At 43.6% G+C, this 27092-nt stretch overlaps 1 protein-coding gene and 1 long non-coding RNA gene across 4 annotated transcripts in view; both read left to right on the forward strand.

Moving 5' to 3' along the window:
* dym (dymeclin) overlaps positions 1-27092 on the forward strand; it is a 327900-nt gene that overhangs the window by 247883 nt on the left and 52925 nt on the right. The window lies entirely within an intron of this gene.
* On the forward strand, positions 2045-17974 carry LOC116981042. Its single transcript, XR_004414145.1, has 3 exons — positions 2045-2054; positions 6796-6802; positions 17930-17974. It is a non-coding gene; the product is annotated as an uncharacterized LOC116981042 (long non-coding RNA).

A 27092-nucleotide genomic window follows, 5' to 3' on the forward strand; every position in this document is an offset into this window, starting at 1 on the left:
AAAACTATCAATAGCATTTAAAACCGAGTCTGCAGTAAAATCTTTGAAAAGATAATTATTAGCTCGAGATAGGCTTGAGCTAAAATTTATTAATATCCATATCATTAGTAAGATTGGTCAAATAGGATTTAAAATGTTTCTCCAGAATATCTGTTCCCATGGGATAACCCATTTCTGCAGGCATCTTCTGTCATGCGGAAACTTTGTTCGTGTCATATTTGCAACGCGAACTATTCGGGTTACAAACAATTCTCAGGAATAGAACCGTGCCCATAAACCAGGGAGAACAGTTTGCAACTGAAGTTGCTTGCAGAGGCACTACAACAATGGAAATATACCATTGTTGGGTTGGGTAGTCATAGTAGAAGTGGACTGGGAAATCAAGATTTTTATATTTGTTCATTATTAATACAGACAGGGAACGTGGCATTGTAAAGAGGTATATGGGCTACTTGGCCAAATGTACAGGAGGACACACCATGGTTGAACTGGAGAGCACAATGAACTTGGGTCAAAGGACTGTACATTACCTTATAAGGCAATTAATAACTTCAGTCTCAATCTTAATCATATGACTATCTTCCAATCTTTGTACTCTGCAGAATGTTTAAAATATTAACTATAAGTTAGGCTGTGTTCATTCTAGTTAGCCCTCATTAAAAATTTGCTGCTCAGCTAGCAATAACTGTGTGGGCATTGGGTCCAGTGAACTAATGCTTGACAGCAACTGATTTTGGATAAAGGGAAATTCTCACAATAGAGATTGGGAGATCTTTCTTAATTGCTTTCTTCAAGCTCGGTAATAGATGCCATCACCACCAGGCTGCAAGCTCTGGGCATTATTTATACGTTATTGTATTTGTCAACCATCCAAAGCCTTGTCCCCCCTTTAGTTTGGTATCTCTCAGTCCCTTTAAAGCTCCATCAGAGGTTACACCTTCAGCCTCTTTTTTTTGCTTTACCTGATTAGCTATCACCACCATTGAAACTGTTGATGGTCGTAAGTAAATGCAAGAATAATATGCAGAAATGAAGAGGTAAATCTTGAGTTATTAAGCTGAGATTCTAATCAAATTACAGTTGCCAATGAAATGTGGGGCGGCACAGTGGCATAGAGTGTGGCACAATGGTGCAGCTGATAGAGTTGCTGCCCCTCGCATTGCCAGAGTCCCGATCTTGACCTTGGATGCTGTCCGTGTGGAATTTGCGGGTTCTCCCAGTGACACATGTGGTTTTCCTCCGTTTGCTCCAGCTACCTCCCACATCCCAAAGATGTGCAGGTTTCTAGTTAATTAGCCTTTGTAAATTGTTCCTAGTGTGAGGGAGTGGATGAGAAAGTGGGATAAGATAGAACTAGTGTTAACGGGTAATTGATGGACTGTGGACGCTGTGGGCTGTATCCATGCAGTATCTCTGAAACTAAAACTACTGAATCTGTGTGGCAGGATTTCTCACCAAATTATTGCACAGATATTGCTCAAATATTATGGGTGTTTTCCAAGCCTATCATTCCCTTCTTATCCAATTTTCATTTTTATATCCAGTTCCAGTATAACATTCCTGCATTTAAACTCTATATATTGTCATAAAGAAAAGGATCCCACAAGCTTTTAAACACCTTATTAACATATCCTGCTGTATTTATAGTTTGGTATACATACTCTAAGTTTGCAATTAGAGTGTAGGCTGAAAGAAATATATCATCATACTCCCTATCCCATCCCTAAGATCACTACTACATAATTATAACTCAACATCTATTTAATCTTGAGGAGGAAAGATGATGCAGTTAGGTGTAATGGCAAAGTGGTTACGTTACTGGACAGTAACCAGAGCTGCAGCAGCCAGAGTTTTGGACCATTGATCCTCCCATGGTAACCAACAGAATTAGATCAAAGGAATTAAAGGCTGGAATTAAAAGTAAATGTTAAAGAACCTAGACTCCATAACATAGTCAATAAACTACGAAGATGTTGTAAAAGCCCTTCTAGTTCACTAATGACCTTCTGGGAATGAAATCTATCCGTATGTGATACCCTATCATGGGCACCCATGTTAATCCACCATTTGGTTGACTCTTGCAGAGTCAAGGGAGGGGGGGGCAACCATGACTCTTGTGCAAATGTATGAAACGTGGAACAGATGCATAAAAGTGGAACAATTAGTACGGGAGCACCTCAAGGCTGCGTGCTCAGCACCCTGCTCTACTCACTCTATACCCATGACTGCGTAGCAGGTCATAGTTCGAACTCCATCATCAAGTTCGCCGACGACACCACTGTGGTTGGACGAATCACAGATGAGGATGAGTCAGTATAGAAGTGAGATCGACCGTCTGACCAAATGGTGCCAGCACAACAACCTGGCTCTCAACATCAGTAAGACCAAGGAACTGATTGTGGACTTTGGTAGGGGAAGGATGAGGACCCACAATCCTGTTTATATCAACATGGTCAATAACTTCAAATTCCTGGGCATGCATATATCAAGATCTTTCCTGGACCCAGCACGCCGATGCAATTGTAAAGAAGACACATCAGCGACTCTACTTCCTGAGAAGATTACGGAGAATCGGCATGTCGAAGAGGATTCTCCAAAACTTCTACAGATGTACGGTAGAGAGCATTCTGACTGGTTGCATCGTGGCCTGGTTCGGCAACTTGAACGTCCAGGTGCGAAAAAGACTACAAAAAGTTGTGACCACTGCCCAGTCCATCACCGGCTTTGACCTCGCCACCGTCGAGGGGATCTATCGTATCTGCCTCCACCGCCACGACGTTCCAGACGCCACTACTCTCTGTATTTTAAAAAATTGCCCCGTACATTTCCATTAAATTTTCTCTTTCTCACCTTTTAACTATGCCTTCTAATGTTGGACATTTCTACCCTGGGCAAAGGGTTCTGACTGTCTACCCTATTTATGCCTCATAATTGTATATGCTAAGGGAAGGGGGAAACTGCCTTTCAGGGTCCCTACCTGGTCGGAGAGGCAGCTTTTCTCCGGGCTGCAGCTTCGACCCGTCCTCGCGGCCTACCAGCGGGCCTGGAGCGTCGTTTCCTGTCACGGACCGCCCAGAACCTCGGCTTCGGCGGCGGCACAGCGCTGGAGCGCTATCGTGGAGCGGCGGCGGCACAGCGCTGGAGCGCTATTGTGGAGCGGGCGATGCCTTGCCTGGGTCGCCGCGCTGGAGCTCCGGTGAGCTGAGACCGCCGGGAACAACATCACGGAGCTGCGGGACTGTGGAGCGGCCAGCTGCGGGCGGCGGCGCCGAACTTTACACTGGGAGCCTGGGATCCCATGACGAGATCGCCAGTTGTGGAGCTCCATCCGGCGCGGCCTTGTCGGCTTCGGAAGCCGCGGCCTCCAGTACGGAGGTGGCCGTTCCAGGGTTCCCATGCCGCTGTGAGGACTCTCCCGACGCCGGAGCACCACCACCCGGCGAGAACGGCCAGGAACATCGGGCCTCCGTAGAGGCAACTGTGGAGGCCTCAATAGGCCCGACTATGGGTGAACTGGGGTTGGGGACTGGACTTTGTGCCTTCCCTCATGGTGGGAGCCATTGTGGGGGGGATGTTCTTTGTGTTTAAGACTCTCATTGGTGTTATGTCTGTATTCTTTTTTTGTGTGCTGCAAAATGGCAAAAAGCATTTCACTTCATTACACCTCGGTGTATGTGAATGTGACTAATAAAACCTTTGAATACTTTGAATACTTCTATCAAGTCTCCCCTCAACCACAGAGAAAATAATCCAAATCTATCCAAGGCTCTCCCTGTAGCTGAAACCCTCTAATCCAGGCAGTCATCTGGTAAACCTTCTCTGCACTCTCTCCAAAGCCTCCACACCTTTTGTGTAGTGGGGCGACCAGAACTGCATGCAATACTCCAAATTTGTGGCTATTAACACTCATTTAATTTTTTAAGAATGTATTCAACCTACTCTGTTTTGACCTGTTTTGATCGACTAAATTAGAAAAATTTCAAATTAAATTGTGTTTTCAACAGAAAGATTTAAATTAATTCTGTAAAATCTCCAATTGCATCCAGACATTGAGTAGTAAATATGTAATTTTACATTGCGATACGTCCATTGTAGGGATTCAAGAAAAAGAATATGTTTTTAAGTGGATTTGGAAACAAAACAAAGTGCTGCTTTTCCTCTTCCCCTCTCGCCACCAAGTTATTAGTTAAAAAAATAATGTTATCTTCAAATTAGTTGACTATCATCTTTCCCCTTTGGATTGGTTGTAGCAAGGGATGTGTTGTGTAAACTGTCTGACGGCTTCCAGCTGCCTGTCTCTGATTCTTTTCCTGTTTGTATTTGGCTGCTCGGGGAAAGATTTCCATGAAAGCATTTTTTATTTGGGACATATCGTGAGTTGGATAACTCGTCCTAGCTGTTTTAAAGATCGTCCTGTTGTGGCTTCCAACACATTGGATTCCTCAATTAGATTTTACCTCAATATGCAGCACGTCCCCTTCCAGAACCTTTAAACCCCATTTAAAAAGTGTAACATTGCGCAAAACAGAAGTAAATAATATTGGACAATACAATAAAAGCTTTTCAATAGAAACTTCTTCCTAAAAAATAGAATTGAAACAAACTATTCCTAATTCTTAAAGAATTAAAGTCTGAAGAGGGGTTTTGGCCCGAAACATTGCCTATTTCCTTCGTTCCATAGATGCTGCTGCACCCACTTAGTTTCTCCAGCACTTTTGTGTTCCTAATTCTTATCTTCTTTCACAGGCGCCATTTAAATTTGCATACTTCCAGTTGATTTCATTTTTATGTGATTATTTTGTTTTGGAAGATCTGTAGATCTGCAGTACTCCCTGAACAAGAGGGAGTGAAAGACATTTGCCCTTTCAGGCAGAGGTATAGCTATATTTGTATCCTACCTATCCATCTTCCTTTCACAACAACAAAAGTTTAAACGTGGATCAGTCGCACTTCCTTAAGCAATTTATGAAACACAAGTGAGCTATGGAGATTTTTTTTTCTTAAATGGTTGCTCAGCATGTGTGTCGATGGCATCTTTTATATCCTTTAGCAACAATAAAGTATCCGAAATACAATTTAAAAGCAGGCTCCTATTTAATTTGAATCATTGTCCTGAGTATAGTGGGAAATAAATCTTCATTTGCAGAATCTTTTATTACATCAAGTCAGTCAGGCCCAAAATCAGCACAGATGTAATGAGTGATTTCTGGTTATGCATGAAGTCTTTTCAGTATTTCACCAGTGCATAACAGAAAACGATGGACTCAAATGCTTAAAACTTTTGGAAGCCTACAGAAAATCACAAGAGCTGCAATTGGATAATTGGTAAATCTAACCAAGCAGTGCGTTTGCCATTACATTTTTTTCATTAGTTTACTTTCCTTTGGACAGGTGGACATTTGGACAGCTACATGCTTGGGAAGGGTTTAGAGGGATATAGGTCCAACACAGGCAAATAGGACTACCTTAATGGGGATTGTGTAGGAAGGAACTGCAGATGCTAGAACCGAAAAAAGACACAAAAAGCTGGAGTAACTCAGCAGGTCAAACAGCATGTCGAGTGGTGGTGCCATCGAGTGTGGCAGCCTCGCCAGCAACTGCCTGTCCTTTCATTCTTTTTGTTATTTTTAGTCTGTCTAAAAGTTTGTTTTTGGAGGTCTTTTAGTCTTATTTTATGTGGGGGGTGGGGGGGGAGGGGGAAACCGTCTTCTCAGTCACTACCTGGTCGAGGATGCGTCTATTCTCCGAGTCACATCTTTGCCCCCTCGCAGCCTACCATCTGGATTGGTGCAGCCTTTCCTGCCGGAGACCGGCCAGAGCTTCAGCGACGGCGCAGCACTGAATGACCATCGCGGAGCGGGCGATGCCATGCCGAGATCGCCGTGTTGTAGCTCCGGAGTGTTGGGCCTGCCGACTTTAACACCGTGGAGCTGTGGTTTGCGGAGCTTACAGCTGCGGGCGGTGCTGACTTTAACATCGTGGAGGCCTGGGATCTTTTACCGAGGATCGCCAGGGTTGGAGCTCCGCCAGCTTGGCCTGTGGACTTCGGAAACCGCAGTCTCCGGTAAGAAGCAGACGATTCAGAACTCCAGGCCGCTGAGAGTGTTCTCCGTTCCGACGCCGGAGCTCCATGATCCCGGCGAGAGGGCCTGAAACATCTGCGACTGCGGAGGCCTCGACCACAGGTGAACAAGAGGAAGAGGACTGAACTTTGTTGCCTTCCCTCACAGTGGGAAACGTTGATTTCGCTGTGGGGGTATGTTTTTATGTTTTATGTTAAATTCTATAGTGTTGTGTTTATCTTATTTGTGTGCTGCATGGTAACTCAAATTTCACTGCACCAGTTGGTGTATGTGACAATAAATGTCTTTTGTCCTTTGTCCTTCCCTTTTTATCAGCACCTCTTTCAAAGCACTGACTCGCGATGTATCAAAATTTATGATGCTGTCTCTCCTTGTACCTCACTTGAATAAGCATTTAGGCTATCAGATTGTGGAGAACATTGCAATTGGCCTAATCTTCATCTACAGTCTTCACGTGTAGCAAGTTTCAGTGAAAGCCTATCCTATTAAATCACACTATTCTAGTACAGATTACCCCCGCACCATGGTCGTTCAGGCAACAGAAATGCACCCTTACAAACATAAATCACAACGCAAAAATTTGAGAAACGGAATGAAGGCAACTCTCACTGAATTTTTGTAGAAATAATTTTGATAAACAACTACAAAAAAAAATGACTTTCGTTTCTTGACATACGAGCAGACAACACAGTTTAGTGTTATGGAAAAATAGGCATGGAGTCATACTCCAAGATAACAGGATCTTGTTATAGTACACAAACAACATTTAAATGACATTTGGACAGGTACATGCTTAGGAAGGGTTTAGAGGGATATAGGTCCAAACCAGGCAAATAGGACTACCTTAAATGGGGATTGTGTAAGAAGCAACTGCAGATGCTAGAACCGAAAAATGACGCAAAAAGCTGGAGTAACTCAACATGTCAAACAGCATCTCTGTAAAATAGGAATAAGTGATGTTTCGGATTGAGACCCTTTTCAGAATGAGAGTTGGGGGAAAGAGGAATGAGAGATGTAGACGGTACATAGAATAAATGAATGAACGATATGCAAAAAGCAACGATCAAAGAAAGGTGGAGTCCATAATGGTCCATTGTTAGCGGTGGGGAATGTGATAACAAGTTATACAGACAGTGATACTCAACAGGCTAACAGTGAAACCAGTACGACAACTAGGGTGGGGAAGAGAGAGAGGGGATCACTTGAAGTCAGATAAATCAAAATTCATACCGCTGGATTGTAAGCTGCCCAAGTGAAATATGAGGTGCTGTTCCTCCAATTTGTGTTTGGCCTCACTCAGACAATGGAGGAGGCCCAGAACAGAAAGGTCAGTATTGGTAGACACAAAATGTTGGAGTAATTCAGCGGGACAGGCAGCATATCTGGAGAGAAGGAATGGGTGACATTTCGGGTCGAGGCCCTTCTTCAGACCACTCCTCTCTCTGACAAAAGGTGAGTATGGGAATGGGAAGGGAAGTTAAAGTCGATCATGTATGCCAAGACGGACTGAGCGAAGGATTCCTTGTTGGCATGCACGTGTTGGCCACCGGCCCTGGTTCTTTGCAACATGGCTCCATGAATAGGGCCCATTAGGTACCAAGGGAACGATCTTGTATGGAGTCTAAGAAAATGGATGAATGTCCTTGAATATTTTCCATCTGTATTCACATTGGGCAAGGACATTATAGTAGGAGAATTCAGGAAGGTGGATTGTGAAATTCTATAACTTGTTATCCGTTGAAAGCAAAAGGTACTGGTATTGATGAATTATTGACATGTTCTGAGGTACCATGAAAAGGTTTGTTTTGTATGCTATCCATGAGTATATCAGGTTGTGCAGAAGAGAAAAGAAATATAAAGCGCAGTCTTACAGTCACAGAGGAAGTGCAGATAAAAGAAAGTGTAAGGTTGCAATGAGGAAGACTGGAAGATCTGTTCAAGAGTCTGATAACAGTGGGAAAGAAAGTGTTCAGCTGGTGGTATGTGCTTTTAACCTTTTGTATCTTCTGTCTGATGAGAAAGTTAAGAAGACCACAATGTCACTGATCCTTGATTATGTTGGCGGCTTTCCTGAGGAATTGTGAAATATAGGGGGTGGGGTGAGCAGGTTTATGTGATGGTCTGAGCTACATTCACAAAATTTCTCACAGATGCTTTTCATTGTGCAGCTGTAGAAATCAGTAAGAATCATTGGGAGAGGTGTGGAATTTCCTTAGCCTCTGGGGAAGTGGAGATATTGGTGCGCTTTCCTGGCCAAATTATTAGTACATTATTTGTGATATTTACACCTAGAAAATTGAAGTTCTCTCCATCTACACGTGCAAAGACGCTGATTAATCAAAGATGGCTTTGGTTAATATGCATGACTGACCAATTTGGTTTAATTTTTTGAAGTGAACAAAATTTATTAAATGAGGGCCATGTGGTTGATGTCATCTACATAGATTTCAGTAAGGCTTTTGACAAATTTGTAGCTCACGGAATTGAAGGGAAGTTCAAGTTCAAGTTCAAGTGAGTTTATTGTCATGTGTCCCTGTATAGGACAATGAAATTCTTGCTTTGCTTAAGCACACAGAAAATAGTAGGCATTTACTACAAAACAGATAAATGTGTCCATATACCATGATATAAATATATACACACATGAATAAATAAACTGATAAAGTGCAAATAGCAGAAAGTGGTTATTAATAGTCAGAGTTTTGTCCGAGCCAGGTTTAATAGCCTGAAGGCTGTGGGGAAGTAGCTATTCCTGAACCTGGTTGTTGCAGTCCTCAGGCTCCTGTACCTTCTACCTGAAGGTAGCAGGGAGATGAGTGTGTGGCCAGGATGGTGTGGGTCTTTGATGATACTGCCAGCCTTTTTGAGGCAGCGACTGTGATAATCCCCTCGATGGAAGGAAGGTCAGTGCCAATGATGGACTGGGCAGTGTTTACTACTTTTTGGAGTCTTTTCCTCTCCAGGGCGCTCAAATTGCCGAATCAAGCCACGATGCAACCGGTCAGCATGCTCTCTACTGTGCACCTGTAGAAGTTAGAGAGAGTCTTCCTTGACAAACCGACTCTCCGTAATCTTCTCAGGAAGTACAGGCGCTGATGAGCTTTTTGATAATTGCGTTAGTGTTCTCGGACCAGGAAAAATCTTCAGAGATGTGCACGCCCAGGAATTTGAAGTTCTTGACCCTTTCAACCCTTGACCCATTGATATAAATGGGGCTGTGGGTCCCCCTCCTACTCCTTCCAAAGTCCACAATCAGTTCCTTGGTTTTGCTGGTGTTGAGGGCCAGGTTATTGCGCTGGCACCACATGGACAGTTGCTCGATCTCCGTTCTATATTCTGACTCATCCCCATCAGTGATACGCCCCACAACAGTGGTGTCGTCAGCGAACTTGATGATGGAGTTCGCACTGTGAACGGCTACGCAGTCATGGGTATAGAGTGAGGACAGCAGGGGGCTGAGCACGCAGCCTTGAGGTGCTCCCGTGCTGATTGTTATCGAGGCTGACACATTTCCACCAATACGAACAGACTGTGGTCTGTGGATGAGGAAGTCGAGGATCCAGTTGCAGAGGGATGCGCAGAGACCCAGTTCTGCGAGTTTGGTAACCAGTTTGGAGGGGATGATTGTGTTGAATGCCGAGCTGTAATCGATGAATAACAGCCTGACATATGAGTTTTTGTTATCCAAGTGGTCCAGTGCGGAGTGGAGGGCCAGTGAGATTGCATCCACCGTTGATCTGTTGTGGCGGTAAGCGAACTGCAGTGGGTCCAGGTTTTTGTCGAGGTAGGAGTTGATTTGCTCCATGATCAGCCTCTCAAAGCACTTCATCACCACCGGCGTTAGTGCCACTGGTCAATAGTCATTGAGGCACGTCACCTTACTCTTCTTGGCAAATTGGTTCCAAAATTGGCTTGGTATTAAGAAACGGGGTGTGGTGGAAGCTAGTTTTTGTGGTTGGTAGCTTGTGCCCAGTAGTGTACTACAGGGATCAGTCCTGAGACACTTGCAGTTTGTCATATATATTAACAATTTAAATGCATATGTAGGAGGTGTGATTAGTAAATTTGCTGATGAGAAAAATATTAGTGGTAGGCACAAAATGCTGGAGTAACTCAGCGGGTGAGGCAGCATTTATGGAGAGAAGGAATGGGTGATGTTTCGGGTCGAGACCCTTTTTCAGACTGATGTCAGTGGAGGGGGCGGGACAAAGATAGACAGTAAGACTAGTGGGAGAACGGGGAAGGGGAAGGAGAGAGAAAGCAAGGGCTATCTGAAGTCAGAGATGTCAATGTTTACACCGCTGGGGTGTAAACTACCCAAGCAAAATATGAGGTGCTGTTCCTCCACTTTGCGCTGGGCCTCACTCTGACAATAGAGGAGGCCCAGGACAGAAAGGTCAGATTGGGAATGGGAGAGGGAGTTGAAGTGGTGGGCCACCGGGAGATCAGATTGGCTAAGACGGACTGAGCGGAAGTGTTCAGCGAAACAATCGCCGAATCTGCACTTGATCAATAGACAATAGGTGCAGGAGTAGACCATTCGGCCCTTCGAGCCGGCACTGCCATTCAATGTGATCATGGCAGATCATCCCCAATCAGTACCCCGTTCCTGCCTTCTCTGATGTAGAGAAGTTGACACCTGGAACAGCCGATATAGTAAATGAGGTTGGAAGAGGTGCAAGTGAACCTCTGCCTCACCTGGAAAGACAGTTTAGGTCTTTGGATGGAGTCGACGGGGCAGGTAAAGGAACAGGTGTTGCATCTCCTGCGGTTGCAGGGAAAGTACCTCGGGAAGGGGTGGTTTGTGTGGGATGGGACGAGTTGACCAGGGCGTTACGGAGGGAGCGGTCTCTGTCCTTGTTACGAATGGGGGGAGTAGGAGCGGAGCTGCGGAAAATCGAGGAGACCCTAGTGAGAGCCTCATCTATAATGGAAGATGTTCCCTAAAGAATGAGGACTTCTCCGATGCAGATGTGGCGTAGGTGGAGGAACTGGGAGTAGGGGATAGAGTCTTTAAAGGAAGCAGGGTGGGAAGAAGTGTAGTCAAGATAGCTATTGGTGTCGTCGATGGTATGTAGTAGATGTCGGTCTATTATCTGTTTCCTGTGATGGTGCGGTAGGGAGATGTCGGAGATGGTCCAAATGAATTTCAGTACAGGATGGAAATTAGTGGTGAAGTTGATGAAGTGCAGGATGGAAATTAGTGGTACACAGAAATAAATTAGTGATGTTATTGATAGTGAAGAGGGTGGTCTTAGGCTACAGGATGGCATTGATTAGTTGGTAACATAGGTAGAGCAAAGAAAGATGGAAAGATGGATCCTGGTAAATGTGAGATGGTGCATTTTCAGGGGATTGATAAGGGGAGGATACACACATGAATGGTAGTTCCCCAGAGCTTATTGATGAACAGAGCTTATTGATGAACAACTAAATTTAAACTATTTCTTCCCAATAACCCTTTCTGGCTTAAGTCCTCCCTCCACCACCTCCAGTTTAAATTCCATTTGGAATATTTTGGAGGACCAAGAACCAAGAGGGATCTTAATGTACTTGGCCAAGGATTCCTGCAGGTGGCAGCACAGATAGAAAAGATAGCAAAGAAGGCATTTGCGATGTTTGCCTTTTCATTAGCGGAGGCAAAGAACATAAGAGCATAGCAAAACGTTATAAAACTTTTGTTAAGCCACAAAAGGAGTACTGTGAGCAGTTTAGTTGCCACGCTGTAAAATGAACATAATTGCACTGTATGCCGAGGAGGTTTTGCCAGAATATGGCCTGGAATGCAGCATTTCTATTTTGAGAACAGAGTGAAGAGGCTGCTTTTGATTTTCCATGGAGTGGAGAAGAAGGCTGAGGGAAAACATGATTTAAGTGCCCAAAACAACAAGAGGCATGGTTGTTGTAGATACAAAGAAACTTATTTCCATCGAAGAGGTGTCTAAAACCAGTAGCAACAGGTTTGAGTTAGGGAACAAAAGGTTTAGAGGGTGCTAGTCTAAGTGGGACCCATTGGGTCCCAGGTTCACACGGGTGGGCTGGTCCCCCAACGCAATATTCCACTTCTCCACCAATTCCAATTTTGGTGGCCAGTGGGATGGGGGGGGCGGGTTCTGGAGCGCTAGCATGGGTGTTGTGGATCAAGTCAAGTCAAGCACAGTGAGTGCAGGGCCAACAATCCATTTCATGTCAAGTCAATCCATTTCAAGTCAAGTCAAGCACAGGGCAGGCGGGGCCAGCCAACTATACAATCCATTTGCTTTCATTTCAGGTGAGCTCAAACAAAGCAAAGGCAAAGCAAAAGCACAAGGCAGGCCAAACAACTAATTTCATTTCATTATGGGCTAACAAATCATTTATTGCAAGCACATTAAGGGTTAACAAATCATCATTCATTGCAAGCACATTGCTGGCTAACCATTTATTGCAAGCACATTAAGGGTTAACAAATCATTCATTGCAAGCACATTGCTGGCTAACAAATCATTTATTGCACGCACATTAAGGGTTAACAAATCATCATTCATTGCAAGCACATTGCTGGCTAGCAAATCATTTATTGCAAGCACATTAAGGGTTAACAAATCATCATTCATTGCAAGCACATTGCTGGCTAACAAATCATTTATTGCAAGCAAATAAAGGGCTAACCACATAAAGCACATAACCACATAAAGGGTAGACTCATAGATTAGTAGACTCACAGTTCAGTAGACTCACAGCAGAATTAAAGTTGTGGCCTCTCCCTCGCGATCTTCCAAAGTGACTGACTCACGTCCAAGCAGCCAGGGGTTTATAGTCCTGTCCCCCCCGGAAGGGGCGTTACCTTCATCATGGTGATTGACAGGCGAGAGGACCAATCAGCTTATCTCAAGATTTTTAAAACATTCATAACCTTTTTTTATTTTTCATCGATCGGAAAAATGCTCGGGACTGCCTCAGCGGAGGAGGACTGTGAGTAAGATGGCCAAAAATCATAGCGATATATGGCAGCGTTTTTTTCTAAAATCAATATATAGCGCAGACAGGGTCAAGATGAGACTTTTAGTTATATAGATATAAAGAAACATTTTTTCACCTTGAGGGTGGCGGCAGTGACTTTGCATTTGGACACTTGAATTTTCAAGGCATGAAAGGCCATGGGTCAAGCGCTGATAAATGAGATTTGTATATATGGGTGTTTGATGGTTAGACTGGACATGGTGGACCAAAGGCACTGCTATGTTGTTGTTTGACTATGGTTTCGTAACTTATTCATTGTTTCCTTTACATATTAACCATTGCCCATCAATGCATTGTCCTAGTCATCTATTTCTCATTCTCCTCTCAAGCCTTCAGAGCTTTAAGACTAATTTTGCAATAAATGCCAACGCTTTCAAACTCAGTATCCAGTTCTACCTTATTTACCTGCTCCCGGTGGGCCAAAGGATGGGGCCACTGTATGCCAATCCTCACAGCACCCCGACTCAGCTGGGTTTGACGGCATCCCTGGCCACTTCACGAGGGGGGCATTGACACTGCCAGCTCCAACTGCTTACCCTTGATTGACTCTTATAAGGCCATGAGTGATAGGAGTAGAATTAGGCCATTCGGCCCATCGTCTACTCCGCCATTTAATCATGGCAGATTTATCTCTCCCTCCTAACCACATTCTCCTGCCTTCTCCCCATAACATCTGACACCTGTACTAATCAAGAATTATCTATCTCTGCCTTAAAAATATCCATTGAATTGATCTCCACATCCTTCTGTGGCAAAGAATTCCACAGATTCACCACCCTCTGACTCTAGACTCTCCTTCCTAAATGAACGTCCTTTATTTCTGAGGTTATAACCCTCTAGTCCTAGACTATCCCACGAGTGGAAACATCCTTCCCACATCCACTCTATCCAAGCATTTTACTTGTTAGTGGGTTTCAATGAGGTCCCCCCTCATTCTTCTAAACTCCAGCGAGTACAGGCCCAGTGCCATCAAACGCTCATCATATGTTAACCCAATCATTCTTGTAACCACCTCTGACATCTCCCCAAACATCCTTCCTCAGATATACTGTGCCCACAATTGCTCATATAGAGAACATAGAACATAGAAAAATAGTTGCGGGGTAGGCCATTCGGCTCTTCGAGCCAGCTGCGCCATTCAATATGATCATGGCTGATCATCTAAAATCAGTACCTGCTTTTTCCCCATATCCCTTGTTGCCATTAGCCCAAAGAGCTCAATCTAAAGGGGCTGTCCCACTGCGGCGACCTAATTGACGAGTTTAGAAGAGTTTGCCCTCAACTCGTACTCGCAGCATGGTCGACACGAGGTCCTAGGAGGTCTTTGTAACTCTCCTTCATGCTCAAGAGTAGTACCCACATACTTGAGGCCTCAGCTAGGTCGCGGCGTATTATTGAACATGCTGAAAAATGCCCACGAGTAAAAAAGGTCGCCATGGTAAAAATCGATATTTTTTTTGCTCGTTGGTTTAGTCGAAATAGGTCGTAGTAGGTCGACATGTTATTCATAGGTAATCGAGGGTAGTCGAAGATAGTCAAACGTAGTCGTAGATAGTCTTCAACATAGTCGAACGAGATCGTCTTCACTCACCACTATTCCGTGTCCAATTTTCCGGAAGCTAATCTTCAACATAGTCGAATGAGGTCTTCTACATAGTCGAAGGAGGTCTTCAACATGACACTTTTTCAAATTCACCTAAACTCTTCTAAACTCGGCAATTAGGTCGCCGCAGTGGGACAGCCCCTTAACTCTCTCTTGAAAACATCCAGTAAATTGGCCTCCACTTTCTTCTGTGGCAGAGAATTCCACAGATTCATAAATCTCTGGGTGAAAAAGTGTTTCCTCATCTCGGTCCTAAATGGCCTATTCTTAAACTGTGACCCCTGGTTCTGGACTCTCCCAACATCGGGAACATATTTCCTACATCTATCCTGTCCAATCCCTTTAGAATTTTATATGTTTCTATAAGATGCCCTCTCATCCTTCTAAATTCCAGTGAACACAAGCCCAGTCGACCCATTTTTTTCATCATATGTCAGTCCCGCAATCCTGGGAATTAACCTGGTGAACCTACGCTGCACTCTCTCAATAGCAATAAAGTCCTTCCTCAAATTAAGAGACCAAAATTGCACACAATATTCCAGGTGTGGTCTCAGCAGGGCCCTGTACAACTGCAGTAGGACCTCCTTGCTTCTAAACTCAAATCCTCTTGCAATGAAGGCCAACATGCCATTAGCTTTCTTCACTGCCTGCTGCACCTGCATGCTTAATTTCAGTGACTGATGTACAAGTACAGCCAGGTCTTGTTGCACCTTCCCTTTTCCTAATCTGACATCATTCAGATAATAATCTGCCTTCCTGTTCTTGCCACCAAGGTGGATGACTGCACATTTATCCACGTTATACTGCATCTGCCATGCATCTGCCCACTCACCCAACCTATCCAAGTCATCCCTTAGCCTCATAGCATCCTCATCACAGCCCACAATGCCACCCAGCTTTGTGTCATCCGCAAACTTGTAGATGTCACATTTAATTCCCTCGTCTAAATCGTTAATATATATTGTAAATAACTGGGGTCCCAGCATCGAGCCTTGCGGCATTTCACAAGTCGCTGCCTGCCATTCTGAAAAGGACCCGTTAATTCCTACTCTTTGCTTCCTATCTGCCAGCCAGTTCTTTATCCATGTCAATACCCTACCCCGAATATCATGTGCTCTAATTTTGCACACTGATCTCTTATGTGGGACCTTGTCAAAGGCTTTTTGAAAGTCCAGATACACCACATCCACTGGCTGTCCCTTATCCATTCTACTTTCCAGATGATTCCAGAAGATTAGACAAGCATGAATTCCCCTTCGTAAATCCATGCTGACTTTGGCCGATCATGTCACTGCTTTCCAAATGCGCTGCTATAACATCTTTAACAATTGACTCAAGCATCTTCCCCACTACCGATGTACGGCTAACTGGTCTATAATTCCCCGTTTTCTCTCTCCCTCCTTTCTTAAAAAGTGGAGTTACATTGGCTACCCCCCAATCCACAGGAACTGATCCAGAGTCGATAGAACATTGGAAAATGATCATCAATGCATCTCATAATACTCCAAATGCGGCCTGACTGGCGCCTTATGTAGCCTCAGTATTACATTCCGGTTTTGTATTCTAGTGCTCTTGAATTAAATGCTAACATTGATTGCCTTCTTTTCTACCGATTCGACTTGCAGGTTATCTTTTTGGGAAACCTGCACCAGCACTCCCAAGTCCCTTTGCACGTCTGATTTCTGGATTCTCTCTCCATTCAGAAAATATTCTACACCCTTATTCCTACTGCTAAAATGCATGGCTCCACACTTTGCTCCGATATATTCCATCTGCCACTTCTCTGCCCACTCTCCCAACCTGTCCAAGTACTTCTGCAGAGTCCCTGCTTTCACTACCCTACCTGCCCCTCACCTAGGTCCTACTGCTCCTGCAGTTGCATTTAAACCAGGGACCTTAATGCCAACACTGCTGGGTCTTGCTGCTCTTTCTCCTATACTAACTATACCACCTCTGCCCCCCCCCCCCCACACCATTCCATACGCCTGCTCTCCACTGAGCCCCCTTCCATCATTTGCCTTCCTCAGAGCCTTCATCTGACCCCAGCCCCAACCCTGTTGGGTTCTTACCATCCCTTCTCAACCTCCCCTCTCCAATGCTGAACAATCCTCAGCAGAAGGACCCCTCCGCCCACACCTCAACGAGTTCTGAGCTAATTATGATATCAAGCTCATCTTCTGTTGCCTCTGCCTCTGGGCCTTTTCTCTGGCAAGGAGCCCTCACCTCCTAGTCATGACCTGTTCTCGCATCTCAAACATTCTTCCTTCTCCTGGACTTCCCCTATCAGCTTTCTATTCTCTCTGGACAATTTTATTTCCAGCTCTTGGACACTGCCTCATACCATGACCCCACAGATGAACACCAGGCTATTATCTCCCGAGGATAGACACAATACTGAATTAAAACTCAGTGGGACAGGCATCATTTTTGAAGAGAAGGAATGGGTGACGCTTTGGGTGGAGACCCTTCTTCATCTCCCAGACCCTTAGGTATCTCCTCATCTCTGCTGATTTCCCTTCTATAGCCTCTGATCTTCCAATCTTATAGTTCCCCAATTTCTGCCCATTTCTTCCCAAAATCCACAATCAGGCTTTCTCTGGCAGACCCATTGTTACTGCCTCCTCATGCACCAAACTCATTCACAACTACCTCAACCCATCCTCTTCCGCCCGTCCAATCCATTTCCACATACATCTGAGACACCTCACAAGCTCTTCAGTACTTCAATAGAACATAGAAAGGTACTGCACAGAGCAGGCCCTTCAGCTCACAATGGCTTTGTCAAACATGACGCTAAACTAAACTAATCTCATCTGCCTGCACATGATGCATACCTCTCTAATTTACTGCATAACCATGTGCCTATGTAAAAACATCTTCAACAGCACTATCGTATCTGCCTCTAGCAACACATTCCACATGCCAACAAACATCTGTGTTAAAAAAAATAGCATGACTTGCACATCTCATTTAAACTTTACCCTCTATGAATAGATGATCGATACAAAATGCTGGAGTATCTCAGCGGGTCAGGCAGCATCTCTGGAGAAAAGGAATAGATGACGTTTCAGGTCGAAACCCTGCTTCAGACTATTCTTCAGACATCAGAACAGATGATCGATAATTGGCATTGAGTCCATGCTGTATCTCTAAAACTAAATAAATTTAACGTATGAGGGAAAAGATTTCATAGGAATCTGATGGGCAACTTTTTCACACAGACAATAATAGGTTTATGGAGCAAGTGCAGAGGAAGTATTTGAGGTAGGTACAAAAACAATATTTAAAATCAATTTGGAAAGGTACACGAATAGAAAAGGTTTAGAGGGATATGGACTAAACATGGGCAAATGGGACCAGCTTAGATGGGGCTTCTTGGTCTACATGGGCGCATTGGGCCGAAAGGTTTGTTTCCGTACAGAATGACTGTATTATCCCAGTTACACACACATTTCATTTTCTGATTAGCGCAAGACCCAAATGGTAATTGGTGACGTATAAATAACTCCTTCCAATATTTTCTTAACATATCTTAGTGCAAGCCAAATTGATTCCAGTTCCTTATCTTGTAAAGCCAAAATCAGTTCTCAACACTGCCAATTTTTGCTTTTTGGCTCTCCTTCCTAATGTTGAACACCCTTGAATATATTAGGGTGCCTTATATAATAGCTATTAAATTTTGTCTGTTTATTTCAGCTTTTGTTATAAATCATCTACCTTATTATGAATGGCACGAACATTCATATATCTATCTATATATAACTAAAAGTCTCATGTATGTATGTATGGATCAGGCACGTGCTGTCAGAATAGGCAAGGTAGGCAGTGCCTACCCTGACTAAAATTATAAAATGGTAATTATTTTATATATATAAAATATATATAAAACATATATAAAATTGTCATAAATAGTAAAGGCACGGGAGAATTATGCTTCCCTAGAGATCGATCTCTTAGGGAGGCATAATTCCCCCGTGCCCTTCATCCGCAGTACATTTAAAATGCGGATGTGCTACTTACATGCCGTCGACGCTGCTTCAAGCCATTAGTGGGAACGGTCCGTAAAGGCAGCTGAGATTCTGCCTTTACACCGTGGACTGCCTTCATGTGTTGCGCTGCGTACTGCACGTGCGCACCAGCCTACTGCGCATGCGCAAGTTTCTTGGCGGGTTTTTTAAAGATGGATAGTGATTACCTGAAGAGTTTCTCGAAGCAAACTTACGAGGAAAAGACCAAAATAATTAAAAATGGCAGACCAACGCCGGAACTTAAAGAACTTCAACAGCGCAAAGGAACAAAAATTATTAGAACATTAAAAACAGCTTGGTACAACAGGAAACAAAGAGAGAAGAATGGATTTTGTGTACAAATATTATTAAGAGATAGGACCTATTGTAGACAAATTACTTGATAAAATAGAGAGAACAATCTGTGCATGCGCGGTTTCCAAGATTTTTTTAAAAAGCCGACTGACAGCTCGCCAGGGAGAGAATAATCTGCGCATGCGCGGTTTTCAAGATTTTTAAAAGTCACTGCCTACCCTGACTAATTACTCACAGCACGTGCCTGGTATGGATGTATGTATGTATGTTCCCGAAATACAGCCAAAATGGTACCCGATAGAGCAACAAGTTTAGGGGCAACAAGCTTTAGAGCAACAAGCTTACTCACCATTCACCTGCGGTATGCAGTATCAAGTTTCGTTCGATTTTACAAAGTAATTCCCTTTATAAACTTTAATTAAGTTTCTACCGTGAATGGCAGTGCGCTTCCATTTTTGGGCTCGTCAGCCATGCTTGCACAGTTGGGGGAGGGTTGCCGGGCCCGGTGTGCAGTTAACGGAATTTGAAATAATTGAACGTCTCGAGGATCTCTGGCGTCACAACGGGAACCCAATGGGTCCATGGGTCGTCTAATAGTGTACAAAAGAGGAGGTTTAGCTGGAGGGACCTGTGGTGCATGGCGGCGGGTCATTTAAGTTTCCTTATAGGGGGCTATTTATGATGTGCTGCCATCACCACAGATCCTCAAACAATGGGTGAGTGGGGACCCGGCATGTTCCCTGTGTTCAGAGGTGGCAACGTTGTGGCGTATTTTGTCAGGATGTAGGAATAATCTTTCTCAGGGTCAGTATACTTGGCGGCATAACCAGGTCTTGAAGTGCATAGCAGCAGCAATTGAGAGGAGGAGAGCACGGGAATTCAGTAAGCATCAGGACTGGGAGTGTAGTCATTCATTTTGTCAGTGAGGGAGAGAAAGGTAGAGGAGGGAAGTTTTCAGACAGGTATGAGTTAGGCCAATTGCGGGGAGCCAATGATTGGGAGATGCAGGTAGATTTGGGAGGAAAGCTTGTTGTTCCACAGTAAATAATTAGTATTAGTTTGAAGCCTGATATAGTGTTATGGTCAGTTAGTCAGCAGACAGTGTATTTATTTGAACTAACGGTGCCTTGGGAGAACTTAGTGGATGAGGCTTATGAAAGGAAATAGCTTAGATAGATAGAGTTGGCAGAAGTTGAGCAGCAAGGATGGAGAGCAAGAGTACGTCCAGTAGAGGTGGGTTGTAGAGGTTTCATAGCGAGATCGACCACGTCGCTATTTGGAAAACTAGGAATTCGCGGACAGTTTGAGTCAGGCTGTAAAGCAGATGTCAGAGGCAGCAGAGCGAGGCAGTAGGTGGATTTGGTGGAGAAGAAATAGTCAGTTGGCGGCAGAAAGAAAATGTATGTGTATCTCTTTGTAAGTGTGTAAGTGTATCCCGATTTTATGCAAGATTGATATTTGTGTTGTTACAAGTTTAACTTCTTCTTGCCTATGGCGTGCACATCCTAAAGTTGTAGGTCAACTTGTTCTATTTGATCTATTTGTTTGTGCACGTATGGTTGATTGCATTAGTCGAAACAGGGTGGACCACGTGAAGGTTGCAAGTTTAATGGTGGGCTAGGATAAGTGGAAGATAGGATGGAGGTGTTTAGCATTTGTTAGAGTGAGTTCATTGTCTGCAGTTTCTTTTATTTAGTAGATTCTGTTAGCATAGGTGGTAAGCAGGCATTGAGGGGGGTTGTTCTGGGGCACCAGAACTAACTGTTGAGCCTTCCCGAGGTGTCGTGGGCCTAACTCAACGAAACACCAGTGAAGGGAGGTGCCCACTTGATAACCCCACAGATATACTTGCATCTACTTGATTTTTTTTTAATGAACTTTTTTAATGAACATGTAGGTAGCTGTTTATTGCATATAGAGTTAGTTGCAGTGCCTTCCATAATGTTTGGGTCAAAGATCCATCATTTATTTATTTGCCTCTGCACTCCACAATTTGAGATTTGTAATAGAAAAATTCACATGTGGTTAAAGTACACATTGTTAGATTTTAATAAAGGCCATTTTTATACATTTTGGTTTCACCATGTAGAAATTACAGCTGTGTTTATACATAGTTCCCCCATTTCAGGGCACCATAATGTTTGGGACACATGGCTTCACAGGTGTTTGTAATTGCTCAGGTGTGTTTAATTGCCTCCTTAATACAGGTATAAGAGCTCTCAGCACCTAGTCTTTCCTCCAGTCTTTCCATCACCTTTGGAAACTTTTATAACTGTTTATCATCATGAGGACCAAAGTTGTGCCAATGAAAGTCAACTGAGCCATTATGAGACTGAGAAACACGAATAAAACTACATCAGCCAAACCTTAGGCTTACCAAAATCAACTGTTTGGAACATCATTAAGAAGAAAGAGAGCACTGGTGAGCTTACTAATCGAAAAGGGACTGGCAGACCAAGGAAGATCTCCACAGCTGATGACAGAAGAATTCTCTCTATAATAAAGAAAAATCCCTAAACACCTGTCCGACAGATCAGAAACACTCTTCAGGAGTTAGGTGTGGATTTGTCAATGACCACTGTACGCAGACGGCTTCATGAACTAAAATACAGAGGCTACACTGCAAGATGCAAACCACTGGTTAGCCTCAAAAATAGGATGGCCAGGTTACAGTTTGCCAAGAAGTACTTAAAAGAGCAACCACAGTTCTGGAAAAAGGTCTTGTGGACAGATGAGACGAAGATTAACTTATATCAGAGTGATGGCAAGAGCAAAGTATGGAGGAGAGAAGGAACTGCCCAAGATCCAAAGCATATCACCTCATCTGTGAAACACGGTGGTGGGGGTGTTATGGCCTGGGCATGTATGGCTGGTGAAGGTACTGGCTCACTTATTATCATTGATGATACAACTGCTGATGGTAGTAGCATAATGGATTCTGAAGTGTATAGACACATCCTATCTGCTCAAGTTCAAACAAATGCCTCAAAACTCATTGGCCGGCGGTTCATTCTACAGCAAGACAATGATCCCAAACATACTGCTAAAGCAACAAAAGAGTTTTTCAAAGCCAAAAAATTGTTGAGTGGCCAAGTTAATCACCCGATCTGAACCCAATTGAGCATGCCTTTTGAAGAGAAAAGTGAAAGGGACTAACCCCCAAAACAAGCATAAGCTAAAGTGTTCAAAAGGGAACTGCAGATGCTGGAATATCGATGGCATCAACATTGAATTCCCCCAATTTGGCTAGCCTGTGCTGTCTCCTCCCCTTCCTTCACCCTCTAGCTGTCTCCTCCCACCCTCCCATCCGCCCGCCCTCGGGCTACTCCTCCTCCTCCCCTTTTTCCTTCTTTCTTTCCCCACCCCCCATCAGTCTGAAGAAGGGTTTCGGCCCGAAACGTCGCCTATTTCCTTCGCTCCATAGATGCTGCTGCACCCGCTGAGTTCCTCCAGCAATTTTGTGTACCTTCCAAGCATAAGCTAAAGATGGCTGCAATACAGGCCTGGCAGAGCATCACCAGAGAAGACACCCAGCAACTGGTGATGTCTATGAATCGCAGACTTCAAGCAGTCATTGCATGCAAAGGATATGCAACAAAATACTAAACATTACTACTTTCATTTACATGACATTGCTGTGTCCCAAACATTATGGTGCCCTGAAATGGGGGGGACTATGTATAAACACTGCATGGTGTTTCTACATGGTGAATCTAAAATATATAAAAATACCCTTTATTAAAATATGACATTGTGCACTTTAACCACATGTGATTTTTTTTCTATTACAAAACTCAAATTGTGGAGTACAGTGGCTAATAAATAAATGATGGGTCTTTGTCCCAAACATTATGGAGGGCACTTTATTGTCCTTAGCATACGTTGGTATATTCAGTGAGATAGTACTCTCGCTTTGGGCTTGTTTTTTTTTTTTAATTGTGCGCTTATCCTGGTGTTATAGCACATATTTTGTGTTTTAATTGTAATTTATAGTGCCTTTGTTTTTGTCACATAAACATTTTTATGTATGACCTTGTTTATGTTGTTTATTTATCTGTTTTACTACTTTTCCAGCTTTCCCTTCTCACTGTTTATCTCCATTATGAATTTCCTTCAAGGTTCCAATTTCCCCCTTCCTGATCATTCCAGTGACACTGGCAATGCCCTCAGACCAGCCTGCCCCACACCAGGATATTGGTCTGGGCCTTGCTGTTCTCCAACCTGTCCAGTCTGTATAGATACAATCTGTTCTATGAAATCTAAGATCATTCTCCTGCTCCATCCTTGTAGCCACAAATTCTTCTGCCCAGTTCCTCCTATAGAGATACTGTTAACAAACAACCAAGAACATCATAAATTGAAATACTAATGGGCTTATTATTTTTTCTCTATCAGTACTTTTGTCTCCTTCCTACTGTGATATAACAGAGATCAAGGACTAAGTATAGTTTGGAATGGATGCTTTGTCTAGCCAGTTGATTTAAGCAAAAGTTGAGAATTGTTATAGTAATGACAAAGCAATTCTTACTCAGGCGTTGTGCACTGTAGATGAGTTTTTACTTTGTCGTTTGTGTATTTTAGGATGGTGCTGAAACCTAAACATGCTAACTCAGAAATTGACCAAAATTGATCAAGGTAGATTTTTGAGGTAAATAGCATTCAGCACAGTTTCTATTTTTATTACTCACCTGAAGGTTTAAAAAGATAGTTTTGGACTCCAGAAAATATACGTTGTATATTAATGATTTGAATGGGGGAATTGAAGGCTTTGTGGAAATAGGTGGAGGGGCAGATAGTGCAGGGACTTTGCAGGAGGACTTGGACAGGTTGGGAGAGTGGGCAGAGAAGTGGCAGATGGAATATAGTGTAGCAAAGTGTGGAGTCATGCATTTCGTCAGTAGGAATAATGGCTTAGACTATTTTCTAAATGGGGAGAGAACCCAGAAATCGGAGGTGCAAAGGGACTTGGGAGTGCTGGTGCAGGATTCCCAAAAGGTTAACTTGCAAGTCCAATCGGTAGTAAGGAAGGCAAATGCAATGCTAGCATTTATTTCAAGAGGATTAGAATACAAAAACAGCAACGTAATGCTGAGGCTCTATAAGGCGCTGGTCAGGCCGCATTTGTAGTATTGTGAGCAATTTTGGGCACCATATCTGAGGATGGATATGCTGGCTCTGGAGAGGGTTCAGAGGAGGTTTACAAGAATGATCCTAGGAATGAGTGGGTAAGCATATGATGAGCGTTTGACGGCAATGGGCTGTACTTGCTGGATTATAGTAGGATATGGGGAGGGTCCTCATTGATTCTTACCAAATAGTGAAAGGCTTGGATAGAGTGGAGAGGATGTTTCCACTAGTGGGAGAGTCTAGGACTAGAGGTCATAGCCTCAGAATTAAAGGACGTTCCTTTAGAAAGATGAGGAGGAATTTATTTAGTCAGAGGGTGGTGAATCTGTGGAACTATTTGCCACAGAAGGCTGTTGAGGTAAAGTCAGTAGATATTTCTAGGGCAGAGATAGATAGATTCTTGATTATAGTCATAGGGTGAATTACTTTGGAAACAGGCCCTTCGGCCACACAGGCAACTTGCCCACACCAGCCAACATGTCTCAGCTACACTAGTCCCACCTGCCTGCGCTTGGTCCATATCCCTCCAGACATGTCCTATCTATGTACCTGTCTAACTGTTTCTTAAATGTTGGGATAGTCTTGGCATAATGTTGGGAAAGATAATAAACAGAAAAGGCTACTGGGGAGAGTTTAAACTAGTATGGTTGGGGGGAGGGACTCAAATTGGGAAAGCTAGCAGTCAGTGTGTGAGGCAGGAGGCAGAGAATGGTAGCACTCTGACCCAAAATGTAGAGGAGAGAGAAGAAAAAGACAATAAACACAGAATAAGAGAGGGTGGGTTTCTTAAATGTGTATATTTTTAATGCTAGGAGCATTGTAAGAAAGGTGGATGAACTTAGAGCCTGGATTGACACCTGGAAGTATGATGTTGTGGCGATCAGTGAAACATGGTTGCAGGAGGGCTGTGATTGGAAACTAAATATTCCAGGATTTTGTTGCTTCAGGTGTGATAGAATTGGAGGGGCAAGAGGTGGAGGTGTTGCATTGCTTATCAGGGAAGATATTACAGCAGTGCTTTGGCAGGATAGATTAGAGGGCTCGTCTAGGGAGGCTATTTGGGTGGAACTGAGAAATGGGAAAGGGGTAGCAACACTTATAGGGGTGTATTATAGACCACCAAATGGGGAGCGAGAATTGGAAGAGCAAATATGTAAGGAGATTGCAGATATTAGTAGTAAGCACAATGTAGTGATTGTGGGAGATTTCAATTTTCCACACATAGACTGGGAAACACATTCTGTAAATGGGCTGGTACACACAATTGCTGGGGAAACTCAGCGGGTGCAGCAGCATCTATGGAGCGAAGGAAATAGGCGACGTTTCGGGCCGAAACCCTTCTTCAGACTGATGGGGGGAGGGGAAAGAAAGAAGGAAAAGGGGAGGAGGAGGAGGAGCCCGAGGGCGGGCGGATGGGAGGGTGGGAGGAGACAGCTAGAGGGTTAAGGAAGGGGAGGAGACAGCACGGGCTAGCCAAATTGGGAGAATTCAATGTTAATGCCATAAGGACGCAAGGACCCCAGACGGAATATGAGGTGCTGTTCCTCCAATTTCCGCTGTTGCTCACTCTGGCAATGGAGGAGACCCAGGACAGAGAGGTCGGATTGGGAATGGGAGGGGGAGTTGAAGTGCTGAGCCACCGGGAGGTCAGGTAGGTTATTGCGGACTGAGCGGAGGTGTTCGGCGAAACGATCGCCCAACCTACGCTTGGTCTCACCGATGTAAATGGGCTGGATGGTTTGGAGTTTGTAAAATGTGTGCAGGATAGTTTTTTGCAGCACTACATAGAGGTACCTACTAGAGAAGGGGCAGTGCTGGACCTCCTGTTAGGAAATGAGACAGGTCAGGTGGCGGAGGTATGTGTTGGGGAACACTTCGGGTCCAGTGATCACAATACCATTAGTTTCAATATAATAATGGAGAGGGTCAGAACTGGACCTAGGGTTGAGATTTTTGATTGGAGAAAGGCTAACTTTGAGGAGATGCGAAAGGATTTAAAAGGAGTGAATTGGGACATTGCGTTTTATGGGAAAGATGTGGAAGAGAAATGGAGGACATTTAAAGGTAACATTTTAAGAGTACAGAATCTTTATGTCCCTGTTCGGTTGAAAGGAAATAGTAAAAATTGGAGCCATGGTTTTCAAGGGAAATTGGACACTTGGTTCGGAAAAAGAGAGAGATCTACAATAATTATAGGCAGCATGGAGTAAATGAGGTGCTTGAGGAGTATAAAGAATGTAAAAAGAATCTTAAGAAATAAATTAGAAAAGCTAAAAGAAGATATGAGGTTGCTTTGGCAAGTAAGGTGAAAGTAAATCCAAAGGGTTTCTACAGCTATATTAATAGCAAATGGATAACGAGGGATAAAATTGGTACATTATAGAGTCAGAGTAGACAGCTATCTGCAGAGCCAAAAGAGATGGGGGAGATATTGAACAATTTCTTTTCTTCGGTATTCACCAAGGAAAAGGATATTGAATTATGTGAGGTAAGGGAAACAAGTAGAGTAGCTATGGAAACTATGAGATTCAAAGAAGAGGAAGTACTGACACTTTCAAAAAATATAAAAGTGGATAAGTCTCCAGGTCCTGACAGGATATTCCCTAGGACATCGAGGGAAGTTAGTGTAGAAATAGCAAGGGCTATGACAAAAATATTTCAAATGTCATTAGAAACGGGAATAGTGCCGGAGGATTGGCGTACTGCGCATGTTGTTCCATTGTTTAAAAAGGGCTCTAAGAGTAAACCTAGCAATTATAGACCTGTTAGTTTGACGTCAGTGGTGGGCAAATTAATGGAAAGGATACTTAGAGATAATATATATAAGCATCTGGATAAACGGGGTCTGATTAGGAACAGTCAACATGGATTTGTGCCTGGAAGGTCATGTTTGACTAATCTTCTTGAATTTTTTGAAGAGGTTACTGGGGAAATTGACGAGGGTAAAGCAGTGGA

Source organism: Amblyraja radiata, chromosome 1, assembly GCF_010909765.2.
Source record: "Amblyraja radiata isolate CabotCenter1 chromosome 1, sAmbRad1.1.pri, whole genome shotgun sequence".
Classification (NCBI taxonomy): Eukaryota; Metazoa; Chordata; class Chondrichthyes; order Rajiformes; family Rajidae; genus Amblyraja; species Amblyraja radiata.